The sequence below is a fragment of the Vanellus vanellus genome (assembly GCF_965231255.1).
Source record: "Vanellus vanellus genome assembly, chromosome: 5".
NCBI lineage: Eukaryota > Metazoa > Chordata > Aves > Charadriiformes > Charadriidae > Vanellus > Vanellus vanellus.
Window position 1 is genome coordinate 64737692 of NC_138910.1, and position 16387 is coordinate 64754078.

Sequence of the window (16387 nt, forward strand, 5' to 3'; positions counted from 1 at the left end):
ATTTTCATACCCCTATTTAATTAGCTGAATTACTTGTGAGTAATTCCTGATAGTCAGTGTACAGTGTATTTAATTTACCATATTAGAAATTTGCCATTTCTGTTTTCTGATGACTGCCTGGATTTGAGGCCCTGATGCTGTCATCAGACTCCATCATGAGTGAGCAAATGTTGATGTCGTACTTTAGTTTACGAGTCATAAGCTCATGCTGCCTATATTTCTGCTTGGTTTTGTGCTTCTACCAGTGTTGTGGGAACTCACACGCCATGTCAGACCTTTGAAAGTGTAATTCTCATGAACCATACTTTTCTTTTCTTTCTGAACTGGGGCAGATGTCCCTTTCTGTAATAATTTAATTAACACTTTGGAATAATGATGCATTAATTAATGCCAGATTACAATGGAAATGCTACAGAATTACACTTTATATCAACATTAATGCAAAATGAGTTCCTCCTGGATAATATTTCTTACAGAGAATACAAAAAGAGATAATACTAATTAGGCCATCAATTTAAATTTACCATAATTTCAATCCATGCCACTTATCTGTTCTCTAGCACAAAACCTTCTGTTCTACCATACACTTTTTGCTGCATTGATATCAGTATGGCAGCCAGACTGGAAGTAATTTCCTAATGTGCAGTCTTATACATTATAGTACATTCCTGTACTATAATCCTGGGTTTGATGCCTGCGTTGTGAAGGATTGAACTTTAAAAATCAGGTATAGGCTTAATAATGTTCTGACATAGATCTTCTGTAGGTAGAGAAACTTCACTGGCAAAAAAATACTCTCACCAGAGGCACAGGATTTTGTATCACGCGTAGCACATTATTAGACTGTAGCACACAGTTCAGGTTACTCTAATTCTTCCTGGCATGGCCCAAATTTGCTGCTGCAAATGCAACATCTGCAAAGTCATTCTTTTGTGAGCGTTATTATTTTAACTGCTTCATACCAGAATGTGAGACAAATACGAAACCAAGGTTTCTGCTCCCAAGTAGCTTCAGTCCCAGTCGTATATTCCCACTTCCGAGATTAAAATGGTTTGTTTAAAGCCTGTCTGATCTCACTTGCACGTTGGTGCTTTTTTCTTTATATGACCATCACCTAGATGCTGCCTCTGGTGCAGGCAAGAAAAGAGGATTAAAAAATAATTCTGAAATGCAAAGCATCAAAAAAAATTTAACAGAGATGATTTAATTGCAATGAAAATCCAACAAAGCTTTGCTTTCCTCTCCGTCTCCCCTCCTGACTCTCTGGCTGTCTGTGTGGAACCTGCTGGGTCACCCGAATTTCAGGCTCCTTGCTCTTCAGCAACCTGTGTCGAAGACCAACAAAGAGTCAAGTCACTAGAGGCCAGTCAGGCTGGCTTGCGAGCACTGATGTTCATTTGGAATTCCCAAGGTGTACAGGGAGTTAGCTGCACTTTATGTAATGTAAAGTAGGCAGGGATCTGGAAGGCTTGGTTGTACCAGCACAGTAAGAGTGTGAGAGTTCTTTACCCACTGTGAAGTACTTTGTTTGGAAATTATCAAAGGAAATTGTTTTGATTTTCCAGGATGCAATTTTTCAGAATTTGCTGCATGATGACTTTAACATATTTGAGGATTTTTAATCTGAATACAAACACCACCAGATTTTGAAATTCCCTGCGAAACAGACTCTTGCACAGTTCTAGTTGCTTGCTTCAAACACTGAAATATCCTTCTTTATACAAGTATTTTGCTCAGTAGATTTTAATTATATGCTTTTATGCTAGCCATTTGTACTCATTTTATTGTATAAAATGGAATCACTTAGTTCAATACAGAAAATCCTGATGCCCTCGCAGAATGTTGTCGCCAACAAAGGGATTTCAAGAAGCATTGGTCACTTAGCAGATCAGATCAGGAGATGGTAGTTGTGAGGAACTACAGAGTAGTGACAGAGTTCAAAGAAAACAAAACCCCACATAGATGGTCCTGCTTTATGGTGAAATGTTTCAGCCTGGATAATAGTTCAGGAAATTCTTTTGCTGGCACATTGTATATCTTCCAGAGAGGGCCATTCTTTTTTTTATAGACATTTTGAGTGAAAGGTATGTCATGTAAAGAACAAGCAACTTGTATCCAGTTAAATGACATTAGCCCTAAAACAGGAGTTATGTGGGATTTGGCCATCACAAATCTACACGGTATTTTACACTAGAATGAATTTCACACATTTTACTTTGGCTTTAGCATGCTGCTTTCTCTGGAGAGTACCATTCTGTTCCTTCTACCACATGGGCAAATTGAGTTAACGAAATAGCTCTTCTTCTTTGCAGAATTAATTTTGAATTTAGAAAAGGTCAGATAAGTAAATCTGTGTGATTTTTTTTATGAAACTACCTCTTTATTTGGGACAGTTCACTATAAATGGCCATCACTGCCTAGGACTGTTAAAATATGTACGTACTTAGGAATAATGAAGTGAGCGGATTTTTGAAAATATGAAGAAAAGTTATTTTCCGAGGTGCTATCTATTAAATAGTGGAACAGACTTTTTGGAGAACTACAGTAAGCCCTCATCATTAGATGGACTTATAACTCAGTGCAAAGTCGACAATGTACTAGAAAAAGTATGATAGCTATATGAACTGAACTGATGTTGATCCCAATGTTCTGGAATTAAGAAATCTCATGAATGTTTTCTATCTCTAACTTCTGTGAGGGCTGGCAAAGAAGGGCTTTTGTAGTCAGGACCCAAGCAAGTATAGTAAAACAACCTTGTGCTGAAGAAAACTTTGCTCTGTGCCAATCTACACTGTGCTTTACCATCTCAAGTACTATTAATCCCTTACTTTCACAAGCAATGAAGTATGTTCAGAAAAACATAAAGAAAAAGCAGTGAAGATTATTTTTAGATTTTATATGTAACATCAACTAGAAACTAATTGGATTAAATATTTTAGTATAAAAATAGCACTCTTTTCCAGACTTTTTCTTCGGGTTGCCAGTTTTAAATGTATGTTTTTCTCTGTTTAAGTCTTCATATTGGTTTTTTTTTCTCATGAAGTTATATGGTCTCAAAATTAAAAACTTTTAATTTTTCAGGTGATCTTAACCCTTCATTGCTAAGAATGGTATCATGGAGGTATACAAATAAAATATTTTAGCTGGACAGCTATCTGATGGTGCTGTATTTAGCTGAAACTACAATGAATATCTACAGGGAAGGGAAGTAGGGTTGGATGCCTCCCTCAAAGACGACATCTTTATGGAACATAAAAATCTAAATATGCAGATGTCAGCGTTAAGTTCAAGTATTTTAGTACCCACATATTTAAGTATTAGGGTTTTTTTTTATGGCACATTTCCAGCCTTAAATCAGATGTGGAATACTTGTAAGGTGGTGGCTGATAGAGGATTTCAACATCTTTTCAATTTTAACTTCACGTTTAAGGCTTCTGCAGGATATCTTTCTTCTATGGCAGCACCAATACATTGGTAACACCTGCCTCTTTCCAGTTGATCACACCTGTTGACACTTATGTGCATTAACAAATCAACTAATACCCTTCTGGTTTTCTTTTTCATCTGCTTTAGTACTGGTAGCTCTGTGCGTACAGAATTATGACATACAATGTATTCCTTGTTTAAATAGATTTTATTGAGTGCCAAACCTATTTCTGGTCTTATTGCTTAATGATACCTCTAACTCAGAAAGGGTAATTTTAAGAACAGAAAGCTTTTTCACAGATATATGTAACTTTTGAATAATTCCATCCCTGGACTGTCCTATGAGTTATATGTATTTAAATTTTGTCCCAGAACAGTAGAACAGTTCATGTTCATATCAATATTTATGTCTATGAAAGAGAAAAGCCCTCAAAGACCTGACTTTGAAGGTTCTGTTGGTAGGCAGAAAGCATGGTACATTTACCACAGTGCTGCATATCGGAGCACAACACAAATAATACCAAGCTAATTCCAGGGGTGATAATATATCCACAGGGAGTGGGGCAGCATTTTAAGAGGTTACTAGTGTGGATTCTGAAAGCAAGAGAGCCACAGTCAAGTGATGCTGCACCTGAGCTAATACATCCTCCATCTTGATGGTGGTAATTAATCAGGGACAGCACTGCACTGACGATGCTGTGCTGCTTCCAGTCCTGCTGTATTGGTACATGCAAGTGTGGTTGCTACTAATTTAGAAACCATTGCACAGATGTTTGTCAAAGGCAAGACAAATATTAATATCACCAGAATTACATGCTCAAATTTTACTGGTGAAAATTTTAAAAATCACTACTTGGGCACATTCATCAGAGCTATACTACATAGATTGGCTAATGACTATTGAACATTTGAAATATGTAAGTTCAAAAGCAATGAGTAAAAAATGCAACAACTGGAGAATGCTGAATAAATTCAAAGAAATTGCGATCAGTTCAGGGATATTTAGTAAACAATAGTTTTCTAAGTTATTTGCTATGCTTTGTTTACTCATCTCTAATAAGTATAAAATAGTATAAATGGTATTTTTGTTTCAGCTCCTAGAATGTAAAAAAAATCGTGGAAGCTAGCTGAGAATTTTGCAAGCATATCTGAATGGCAAATCAACTGAGGTAAGTTGGAGTTTATGTCCCTGAACATATTGTATGATCAGTGGATAAGGCAGGTTTTAAATATAGATTGAAAACCACAGGGTATTAAGTATCTAGGAATATTTTACGTTATGGAGTTGAAGTCTACAACGAAACTTAACAAAGAGGTAATGTGAAGTACAGTGAAAAAAATAATTGCTGGGTGGTCTTTGCCACATACTGCATCGTGCGGTGGAAAAGGCTGAGAGCCATAAGAAAGATATTGGGACCAAACCTGACATACTATATACATTAAACATCTCACTATTTTCCTTCTGAGAAAAGTTCTTTAAGGAACTCATGGGTTTGTTAACAAAAACTTTATGGCATTATAGGAAGCCCAAAATCTGGGATGAAAATGCTAATGTTAGCCAAACCTTTAGGTGGAGGAAATTTTCCAGAGTTACAAAAATATTGGTTTTTTTGTGAAGCCAAGGAATGGATACCATATAAGTGGATCTCAGCCCATTTGGATAGCCTTTGAAAAAGCACAAACATTACTTTTTCATTTGTTCTCATTAACAACGGTGAACTGAAAAGAGCTGAATGCAGTATTGAAAGCCATGGCTAAGTCGATTTTGAATCATAAAGAAAATGCAGGGGAAAATGCAAGGGAATATACACAATGAAAAGAAGAGAAGTCCTATGAAACAAAATGAGTGTAAGATTTGTTTGTTTCTTGGTTTTTTTATACTTAAGTATCAGGGCCCTGAGGGCACCACCAGGCCTCACTGGCCCAGCTCAGCCCCCTCAGGGCTTCCTCACCCTACCCATGGACAGGACACCATTTCAGCTGGTGGGGCCGTCAGCACTGCCCCAGCGACACCGCAGTGGGGTCCATCTCCAGCTCCCCACAGCCCTGCCCTGCCTGGCCATGGGCCCACCCACAGGCGCACAGCCCGGCCCAGTCTTGGCCCTTCCCTGTCCCCAGGGAGGTGCCCGATGCCCAGGGCTGGTGCTGCCCCGGTGGCCCCAACATGCCCCTCTCCTGGCTGGGGGTGGGACAGGCCCTGGCTGCCAGGCCCTGCCCTGCCATCCTATGGGGCCTCCAAGCTCCCGGCCCTGTGAAGGCCGCGGCCTGTACAGGGACCCTGGTGTTAAACAATAAAGCAGGAGGGCTGCATGTTGTAGTGTTACAGAATATGTCAGACACACGCAATGGTGTCTGTTTCTTTCTCATCTCCTTGTAAAACTGTGTAGGCTCAGACCAGGACTTCAAACGTTTGCAGTTGCAGCCATCCTGCAGACGGTGAGAGAAGTACTGCACAAACCTCTCTGCTTCTCCACTAGGACTAATACAGAGGCAATGTAAGTAAAACTGACTCCTGCTAATTTCTAAGGGATTTGAGTCAGACCCCTTAACTTTATACAGTATGTTCTCCCTTCCTCTCTGCTTGCTTCTATATCTCCTCAAAATTGCAACTTGTAGCTTAATGAATGAGCACTATAACCTTAAATGCTGAAGGGAGGCAATGGAGGAAGATTACAGAGTGAATGCAAGGAAGGAGTTCTAGTGTGCTGTTTTATTCCTGCTGCTTTATTTTTGATTAATGGAACAATAAACACCAATGAGAACTGCTAGGGATAGCTCAAGGGATGTGGACAGATGCTTGTCTTGTGGCTCTTCAAAGGGCATTTACTAACTGAAATATTCTATGATTCTGCAATTTTGGTTGAGGGTTGGTGGCTCTATTCCATTTGTATGGGTATCCAATTACAACTCAAATATTTGCACTTGACAGCAGTTTTAGACTACATAGTTAAATGAAAAATGAACCAAATGCAGTACATACTTTAATAACAATCAGTCTTAGGAGAATTTTTGAAGAACAGCTTCTGACCCAACAGGATTATTAAACATCCCGTAGCATTTTTTGTAAGATTAGTCACAGTGTCTTTTCTGAAACTCAATTTATATTATTACATTCTGCCTCCATAAATCGCCCTACGGTATCAACTGAATATAGTATTCTTCTGTCACATATTGTTGTAGAAAGTTAAAAAGCTGTCATGTTCCACCTCAGAAATGGATCCACTTTGCTAGAATGTAATGCAGTTTTATTACAAGATTCTGAATTTTTTGTTATTTTACAATCAAATACATTTGCAAGAGAATCCATAGTTTTTTCAGTGCTTCTTGGTGTCCTCGTCTGCGTCAATGAATAGAGAAATTATACATATTAGTATTTTGCAAAGGCACTAATTTCCAGAGATTGTCCCCTAGGACTGTCCACAAAAGAAGGAAAACCGTAGTTTTCCATCTTCACGTGTGCCTAAGTGCATGCATGAGCAAAGAACCAAGTTTCTAATTTTTCAAAACCTCTCTTTATTTCACAAGCAATGACTATATTCTAGACAAAAGTCCCCAAACCCGTGATTATTTACTTAATACATTTTGTTTCTTAGCAAGTCCTGCAGGTGATACAATAAATGTCACTCCTTCCTTTTGCTCAATATCAAGCAAGCAGATCTTTCTCTTTCTTTAAGTCTTATCTTTTGACTAAGAGGAGAGCCACCAGCCCTGCTCCTCTTGATTATTGTGTATCTTGTTATGTGTTTGCCAGAATGGGGATATAAACCCAGTGGTCTATCCAGATTCAGGTGTGAATAATTACATTCTACCTACCTAAATTCCCACTACAATTTCATTTGGGTACAGTATATTTCTTCATTTCCTGTTCTCGGGCCTGTTCTGGCATGTATTGAAGTTAATGGAAAGTTCTCAAAGACTTTGGTGAAGGAGAATGTCCATAAACTATGGCGTAATTCTGTTGTGGTATTAAACAGCTTGAGCTGACATAAGTAGAGTCTATATCGTATTATAAATTGCTTGTGCTGTATTTCTTTACCAGTTTGAAAAACTCTTCATATCACATCAACATTATGTGTATATTGAAGGTATAACAAATAGCAATTACCATATTATGTATGTATTCTGTTGGAGACATAATACCTGTTAAATTTACAGATATATATGGTTGATCCCAGTATCACTGAACTTTATGAAGGTCTAGGTAATAACTTAAGAGCAGTAGAACGTAGTAGCCTTCTGAGGCATTGTCCTGGTTTGAGGTAAAACAGAACCAATTTTGTTCAGCAACTTCGCTTCTTAGCTGGGCCTCTTCTAACAACTGAAATTAACTGCATATTGTGCAGAAAATGTTCACTCTCTCGGAGTGATAAGACCAATGTTTATAGCTGATGCCCAGGCATGGTATGCAAAGAGGCTCTTGCTTATACTTATTGCCATAACAGCCAAGGCCAACCAACTTTGTTATTTGCCACGTTGGAGGGTCGGAAGCGGAAAAGCATAGTGGGGTCCCACCTGCGGGGAGGAGCGGACAGGACAGGTGACCCAAAACTGACCAACAGGGTATTCCATCCCATCTGCCTCATGCTCAGTATAAAAGCTGAGGGATCAAAGGGTCACGGGCTCTTCCTTCAATGGCCGATGTCTGAGGAGGACTCTGTTTGTCTGCCTGTGATCCCGATCCTGAATCCAGATCCGGAATCCAGTTCCCGTCCGTCACTGAGTCCAGCCTGGGACTGCCCCAGTGCCAGCCGGTGACGTGATTGTCATCTCGGGAGCTTGATACGGTTTTGTATATATTTTTCATTATTTCTTTTTATTTTATTATTAATATTTCATTAAAGTAGTTTAGTTTCTTCTAAACTCTAAGTCTCTTTTTCCTCCTCTGCCTCTCTCTTTGTAGAGGGGTAGAGGGGAGCATCTGTCGGTCCCATCTGGGGTCCCTCGGGTCCCCAGTGGTGGATTTGGCCTAAACCACGACAGGCATGGAAATTCTATTCTCTGTCTTTGGTTGATGTCTGCAGAAAAAATTCAAGTCTTTTTAACCCCAGATCAATACCTAAACTGCAATACTGCATGGCATAAGGAATGAATGCACTTGCAAATAATTGGTGTTCTGTACTTTCTTAGCAAACTTTGGAATTTTTGCAAAATACATTTTTGCTTTATTAACATTTCTAGAGATAAAAAAGTGCAGGTTTTGAACCCTTTTCAGTTGTCCATAAGAAGTTCCTTGGACGAGACAAAGGGAACATGTCTTAGTGAGCAACTCAAAACAAAGGCAGACCAAATTGTAAAGTTAATTCAGACCTGAGCTTTCCTAATGTTTTAGGGGTACTGAGGCCTATCTTTAACCAGAAGTGATTTTATTTAGTATTTTATTGAAGGGTCACTGTCTAGATGATTCCAGGCTGGAATATATTTGATACAGTTATTCCCACCTTCTTTTCTCTCGATGATTATGTTTTATAAGTTATTCAATTCACTCTCATTCTTGCGACTTTTGATCGTATTGTCATAAGCCAGGCCAAGGCAGGACACAGGCTGTCTCTTTATTCCCCCAAAGTCTGTGTCATGTACTTTTAACCTTGGCCTGAGCTATAGGCATGGAAATTTCCAGTACCTTAAATATACAACATTCCTTTTCTTTGGCCTTAGACAAAACCAGGAGTAGGGCTGGTATAAAAGTCTGTGATGACAGCTTCATACCATTTCTCAGAAACCAGCAAAGGAATTCTGCAGTGAAGCTAGAGCAGTGGAGAGAATCTCAAAAATTTAATTCAATAATTCTTACTTTGGCAGTGGGAGGTCATTTTAATTCAAGAGCAAAAACCAACAGTCTTGCAGTATCACATACAGCATTTCTAATAATTTAAAAATAATCTAAATCAGAAGTGTGGTACAGGTAAGCAAGCTGGTGAGAACACTCCTGACAAGAAAGATGGTTTTATTTTACTTAACTTTTAAATGTTTCTGCAGCTTGCTAGATTCATAACCTAGGGCAAGTTTAATTAAAGTCAATGAAGCAGTTTAAAGTGAAGAAAAAATCAGCATTAGAAGAAGTGTTGATTGTTTTCTAATTATGCTGTGGACCTTCTCTGTAGTGGATTCTTGCCTTTTTAACTCTAGATGAAGCCACTGGTATATGCTGATGTAGACAGGAGACCTGGGAAATTCCTTCATAAAATTTCCTTACTAGTCGCTTCTCTAGATATCTTAGCACCCTTGTGACATGATTCATTTCATTGGTTTTTTGCCAACAGTTGGACAAGGTGGATTTTATTTTCTGAAGATTGTAACAATAGACCAGCATATAATGCAGGACAGTTTTCATGCATAGTTTGAAAACCTTTTGGTTTATGAATCCTTTATTCAGAGAGCAAACCTGTATGAGAATATTCAAGTGTCCAGATTTAGCCTGAATTGAGGAATACCAGTGAATATGGAGAGTATTAGTTGTGAATGCTGCTCTGAACCCATAGATGGTCTCAGTAGGATTTTCTTTTGACGTGGCTGGGCAGCTTGCCTGCAATACCAATGGCACCCCTCTTACCATCAGTGAAGAAGGATCTGCCAGTTGCATGTTGCCTCCAGTCATTCCTTCCAAACCTTTCCTGACTTGATAGAGGCAATGGGCAGTCCATATTCCTGCCAGCTGATCAAAACCAGGTTTGGTATCTGACAGTGATTTGCTCTAGTAGAACCATTCATCTCTTTTGGGATGGTGAATGGAAGTACTTTTTAGAGTTCATCCTGCAGTACCTGCGAAGCTCGGAAGGGACGATGAGGTAACAGTCCAATATCTCAGGACAACATGGATAGAATCATAGAATCATTTAGTTGGAATGGACTTTTAAGATCATCGAGTCCAACCATAAACCTAACACTGCAAAGTCCACCACTAAAACATGTCCGTAAGTGCCATGTCTACACATCTTTTAAATACCTCCAGGGATGGTGACGGAACCACTTCCCTGGGCAGTCTTTTCCAGTGCTAACACTTTCAGTGAAGAAATTTTTCCTAAGATCTTACCCTCCATTCTGTTAGATGCAGTATCTCATGCTTTGGCCTTTCTGACACATCCCAGTTCATCTCCTCTAACCTACCAGAGGAAGGTATGAGAAGCACAATGTGACCTGTAGCCATCTCATCCAGAAATTTACCTTGAGGTTTTATATTTTCAAATCCATCTGCATATCAGTAAGTATTCCCACTGAGCTGTTATGAAAAACAATGTGCTCTGTTATACCAAGTATGCTTTAAAAGAAAAATCAGGTTTTATAGCCTGCTGTAAGTCCCCTTCGTTCAGGACTACACATTAAATAAAGTATGTATTATAACTTTTGATACACTTACTCCTTTGTTTTATTTTAGACGATTTATTCAGCCTTCAAAATCCTTCCATCAAGATTTTGGCCTGATGACTGTCCAGAGACCTCCTTAAATTAGAGCAGGTACATTAGGTTCTGCTCTTGTGAAATGCTGAATTGTCCCATCGTTCTTCATCACTGTTTTAATGGGCATATTTCTGGTCCTGATGAAGAAAGAGTCTGCTTGGCAAGATGCAGTAAACTAAGCATGAGCTTTGAGTGGGCTTGTTGATAGAGTTCACTAGAGGAATGAAACATTTGCAGAGGGATGGAAATGCTCCTAGAAGTGCATTTTTCCTATGAGAAACTCACTAAATGCTCACAGAATCAAAGGCTACAAATTACATCTTTTGCATGTGTCTAGAGAAGCAATGAAAGCATTTCACATTTATTTTGCAAAAAATCAACTTAATAATCAGATTACTTTTGTAGAAATGATAACTTGTTTGTAACTGTATATTAAAAAACACTTCGGAAGTCATTTAGGTTGGAAGATCAAGCACTCCCAATTTAGAGGATGGCCCTAGAATCCTACGTCAGCTGCCCGCAGGTATGTGTTACGATAGCATTGTTATTTATAAATCACGCATTATTTTTGCCTCATTTTGCGCACAAGCGCAATGATTCGCAGGGAATAAGGAAGGTTTTGCATAGTTCTTTTTAACTTAATTGCCTAGTCTTAGGCCTTATTTATTGTCCACTATGCCAGCTAATGTAATCCAAACCTGCACTACATTTGGAATTATTACTTTCTTTTTACTGTTTTCAATGGCATTCTTAATTATAGAATTATCTGAATACTTCCCTGATGAGTTCTTCTGTATGGGGGGAGCCAAGAATATTATCCCCATTTTATAGGTGGGAAAGTGTAAATTAGCTGAGCAGTAGTAAGAAGTCAACATGACTAAAACTTGTCCTAGCACTGTTTTTAAATTTATATTCTCTCAGTGACATTGCATGTCCTTATATTCCTGCATTATGTGTAAGGCTAAATAGGAATTTTGACTTCTTCTCTTTCTATCATTCATTATGTGGCCTCTCTCTATTACACCATCCTTTATTTGGACAGTCTCGGTCTTTTTAATCTTTGCACATTGGGATTTCCCTTGAGGCCCCCATCATTTTCACTGCTCATATCTAGACATTTCCACTTTAGAGAGAATAAGATCAAAATTCTGTTTAATTGTCCACTATAAAGAAAAAAAAAAACCAAACCAAAAAAAACCACAACAAAAAACCTGGAATATTTTTATCTGAAAAATGTCTTTTTAAAGCAAAATAGATTCCACAAAATGACTACAACATGAACAGCATCAGTGCTGACTTACTTGGTCCTAGGACTGAGTAATTCCTTTCAGGGATGTGAACGTGTATGCCATTAGCTGAGTCTGACAAAGGATGCTGGTCAACATTCATTTTGTTGCTGGTGGTTTTACAAAACAAAATTCTGACCACTGAAAATTAGACTAAGCAAATTGAGCTTAGTTTGGGCAGACCCCTGCAGGGTATGAAATGGTCCTTTGCAATGAATAGGGCTTGATTTAAACAGTCATGCAGCAGCATACAGAGTGCATGTTCCATATCTAAGCCACTCAGTGACTTGTATTTATTATTCAGACTGGTATTCACTTATGTGAAAGCTCTATGTATTTAGATTGGAAACAATTTTAAATAATTAACATAAATGTATCAACTCCAGCAACAGGCATATCATATTAAGTAACACAAGATGTAGATTTGGGAGTGCTACTAATAAGGTGGATCAGCATGCTTCTGCAGCCTGGGCCAAGCATGCTGTCAATGGTGATTAGAAAATGGTGTTCACAACTGTGAAAATGAAACGCAGGGCCTTACCATTTGGGGTTATCTAGAGGAAGCTAACTCCTTGAGCAACTGCAGAATTTTCAGTTACGTGCCTTGCTACAATTTTTCTCTGGTGTACTTTTGGTTGCTTGGAATGGCTATTTTTCTTTTCCAAAACAGTACAAATCTAGACACTGAATCATACTTTGGTGTCCTGTCACCGTGCATCACTGTGATCGCACGGTGGCTAATAGTGCACGGTCTGAGTGCAGCATCACTGTTCCAAAACAGATCAGCTACTAAACTGATAGGCAGTATAATGAGAAACTCCTGCTGAGAGCAGGTATTTCTGTTTTATCTGAAAATAATTCACTGAGTAGATAATTGGTGAATTCCCAATGGGAAAAAACTTGATTCTGTCTGAGCATAGGTTACCAAATGTACCACCATAAAATAATTGATTTTGTGATATATCAAGTAGGGACATAGTTGAGACTATTGAACTTTTCACTTAGGGCCTCAGGGTGAAGTTGAACCAAGCTCCCAAAGGTGAAGAACCAGTGCTTGACATGTGTGGGGTTTTGCACTCTTAACAGCCTCTTTAACTTCCATTTTCTCCTATTAATCTGCTTTCACGAAGATCTAGATGTGCACAGAGTCTCATTAAGATGGTTGAGTTGTCATTGGAGATAATCACCAAAGGAATGTGTTATAAAAGGAGAAAAAAAGTATGTCTAGAAAGTCTGAATAATTTTTTTATGCTGTTGTTTTAGCGAAGAGGGTTTGGATGCTGATAGGAAAGTTACTATAGCTATAGGGCACATTTAATTGCATTTTAGAAACTTCTTTTAATCCTGTAATAACAAAAAATTAAATCAGTGCTGACATTTTTTTGTTGCCAGAAGAAGGTAGTAAAAGGGTAAAGAAATAATTGTTAGTTCTGAGAATATAATTAGCAACTTTAATGCTTTAATCTAAAAAATGCATATTTTGAGCCTGGGTGAATGATTAAAGAAAAGATATTGAAAGCCTTTGAAATTTCTAACTGTTTGTTTTTAATTGTAAATTATGATCACTATAATTAGCTCATTTAGTACATTTATAATGTAAACAAATATGAATATACAGAAGTTCAGCGATATATTTCAGGGCAAATAAGAGCAACATTGTGACCCTGGGCTCTATTATTAAGCCTTTCTTGTAGCATTTGGCACTGCTTCATTCTTTCATACTGTTTTTTCCACCCTTTTTTTCCAGAAGATAAAAGAAAGCTGTACATAATACTTGCAGGTCTCTGCTGAGGTCTTAATGCATCTGGAACTACACTGAAGAAAATACAGATAGAAATCTGGTCCTCTTTGGGCTCCATTTAACCCTCACTCTGAAGCTTTCTTACATCTAGAGTATTTGTCATGTTAAAAAATAAATACTACATGTTTTCTTAAACACTGGGTTAATCTGAGCAATTAGATCAACTGAAAGTGATATTATGTTTCAGGTAGACTTATGTATTTCCATAGCTAGCTATCTGCAGAAAGAAATGCAGTGTGTCTGATACTGGCTGTTCTGTTTCCTGGTGATGCACTCTATGTAGCATCCTGGGACTGGGTTTCAGAAATCTGCCCCTTTGCTGATACACGTGCTGCCCTACACATCACTCAGTAACATCAACAAGAGCTGCCTGGCTAAGGCTCCTTGCATGCTAATGGAAACACTTAATGAGTAACAGGATGTTTTTCCCCCACCAAGTTCAAAGATTAAAATTTGGGGTTTAGTCTCACCATTATTTTTATAAAAAAGGCATCTTTTGTTACATTTGTAGAGCTCAGTTATCATGCTGCGACACACTGCATCCAGTTCCGATAAGTCATGGAAAGTTATGATTAGTTAAGCTCCTTATGAATAGAAAAGGCTTCCCTGAAGGTTGAAACCAGCCTCTAACTTGAGATTTTAAATCATTGTTGAAGTGCTTTGACTAGGCTGCCTTTGTGTACACTAAACAGTTTAAGGTTACTTTTTAATCCAGTGGCGCCTGTTTTATGATGTACACTTGCTGCAGATTGAGTGTTGTTCTGTTCATCACTGCCAGCTGTCTCCTTGGGATCCTCTAGTAACTAAGTTATTTTATCTCAGAGGAATGAATTGTCAGTAACAGGCAAATAATAACTTTTCTGCTGAATTCTGAAGATTTAAAAAAACCCTCTTCTTCTGTCGTACTTCCCCCTATAATGTAAAATGTATTGTGAGGGTTAGTTGCTCTGTTCTTGCACTGTGAGCCTTCAGGAGTTAATACATTTATAGCATGAAACAAAGGTAAAAAAGGTACATATTGCAGCTATGTATTCACCATACTCTGTGGATATTTTTTAGCTGAAGGAAGGAAGCCCTGGTTATTACAGCTGTCACAGTGACATCCGATATTTCAGTATCAGTGATTGCCTCACCCACCACATGACCCTGATCACCACCGTGATTCTCTGTCCACTATTAAACTGTGAAAGGTCTTGGCCTTCCAGGTGCTGTTTGAAGTCTGAAATAGCAACTTGTCTGTCATACTCTCTCTGCCTATCTTAATGCTTAAGGACCCAGCAAAAATGGTTTAGGTAGATAAGATCTCATACGGCAACAAAGCAAAGAACACATCTTATTTCTATTTTCACGTCTGATGCAGAACAAGGGCACTAAGCATGCATCGGTTATTAAAAATGAGCAAACTTTGAAGTGACTTTGTAGCTTGAATCTCAACAATTGTATTTTTTGCATTTTGTTTCTACTTTGGGGGTACGTGCTTGCTTCTTGAAAGTCCTGAGAGGCATCTTGAGATTTCACACAGGAATGGAAGCGTATAATAACGTGATAATTTTAATGAGTCAAAACTGAAAAATTCCAAAATATTGTTATGCAAAATTTCAGATCCAAAGCAGATCTTTACTGAATTTTTGCTTTTCTGTCCACAGCAGAGAAAAACAAACAAATAAGAAAAAATGGTTCATGGATATCTAGTCAAAAATCCTTAATCTATACACCAAACTCCAAAATTGTGTAGCTGAAATGAATAGAACTTCCCACGATGCGCATTTTTCCCTCCTTAGTAAGTACCTTACTTGTGGTTAGCTTAATTTACAAGTTGCTTAACCTAGGCAACATGAAAGACTTAGGCAGTAGACTTTTCTATACAAATAGATAAGGCCTATCAGGCCTTCCTAATTTTTAGGAATAAGGTATTGGAAAAGATTCTGTGCTTAAGATAACAGAGCTGGCCTAACTGGCAATTGCTCTGTACATTGTACAAGCTTTGAGACAATTGTTGTCAGATGATTCCAGCCCTGAATGCTTATCTTTTTTAGCCCTGTACTGTTGCTGAATTCATGTGAACTGGTACATGGGGCTTGACAGGCAAGAACCAGGGTTTGTATATTGCAATTCAGCTGCATCTGGATTGTACCAGAAATTAAGTAGATGTAATGCCAGAGTAGTAAAGAGGTTGGATAACCAGCTTCTGTAATTTTGTGAGTGATTTTAGGTTCTTAAATGTAGTTTTACAAATTTTAATTTTTTTTTTTTTTGCTTTGATGGACATGCTTGTGAGCATCTGACCTGCAATTCCTCCTCTAATGCAGAGGGAAAGGTACTTTTGTGCAGAGTGCTTCTGGTCACCTTTGCAAAGGTAGTGCTGAGTTTCTTACGGTGACCTCTGTGAACAGGATCTCTAACAAACACAGCTGCAGCGTGTTATATTGGAAAATGTTTTTCTTTGAAATAGAACTGTCCGTGCTTTCATATCCTTTGT

General features: G+C 38.2%; 1 long non-coding RNA gene across 1 annotated transcript in view; it reads left to right on the plus strand.

Annotated features, from left to right (window-relative positions):
* Nucleotides 1-16387, plus strand: part of LOC309672670 — a 105146-nt gene that overhangs the window by 78578 nt on the left and 10181 nt on the right. The window contains exon 3 of the long non-coding RNA XR_014269250.1: nt 4521-4595. This is a non-coding gene — a long non-coding RNA (uncharacterized lncRNA). The remainder of the gene's footprint in view (nt 1-4520; nt 4596-16387) is intronic.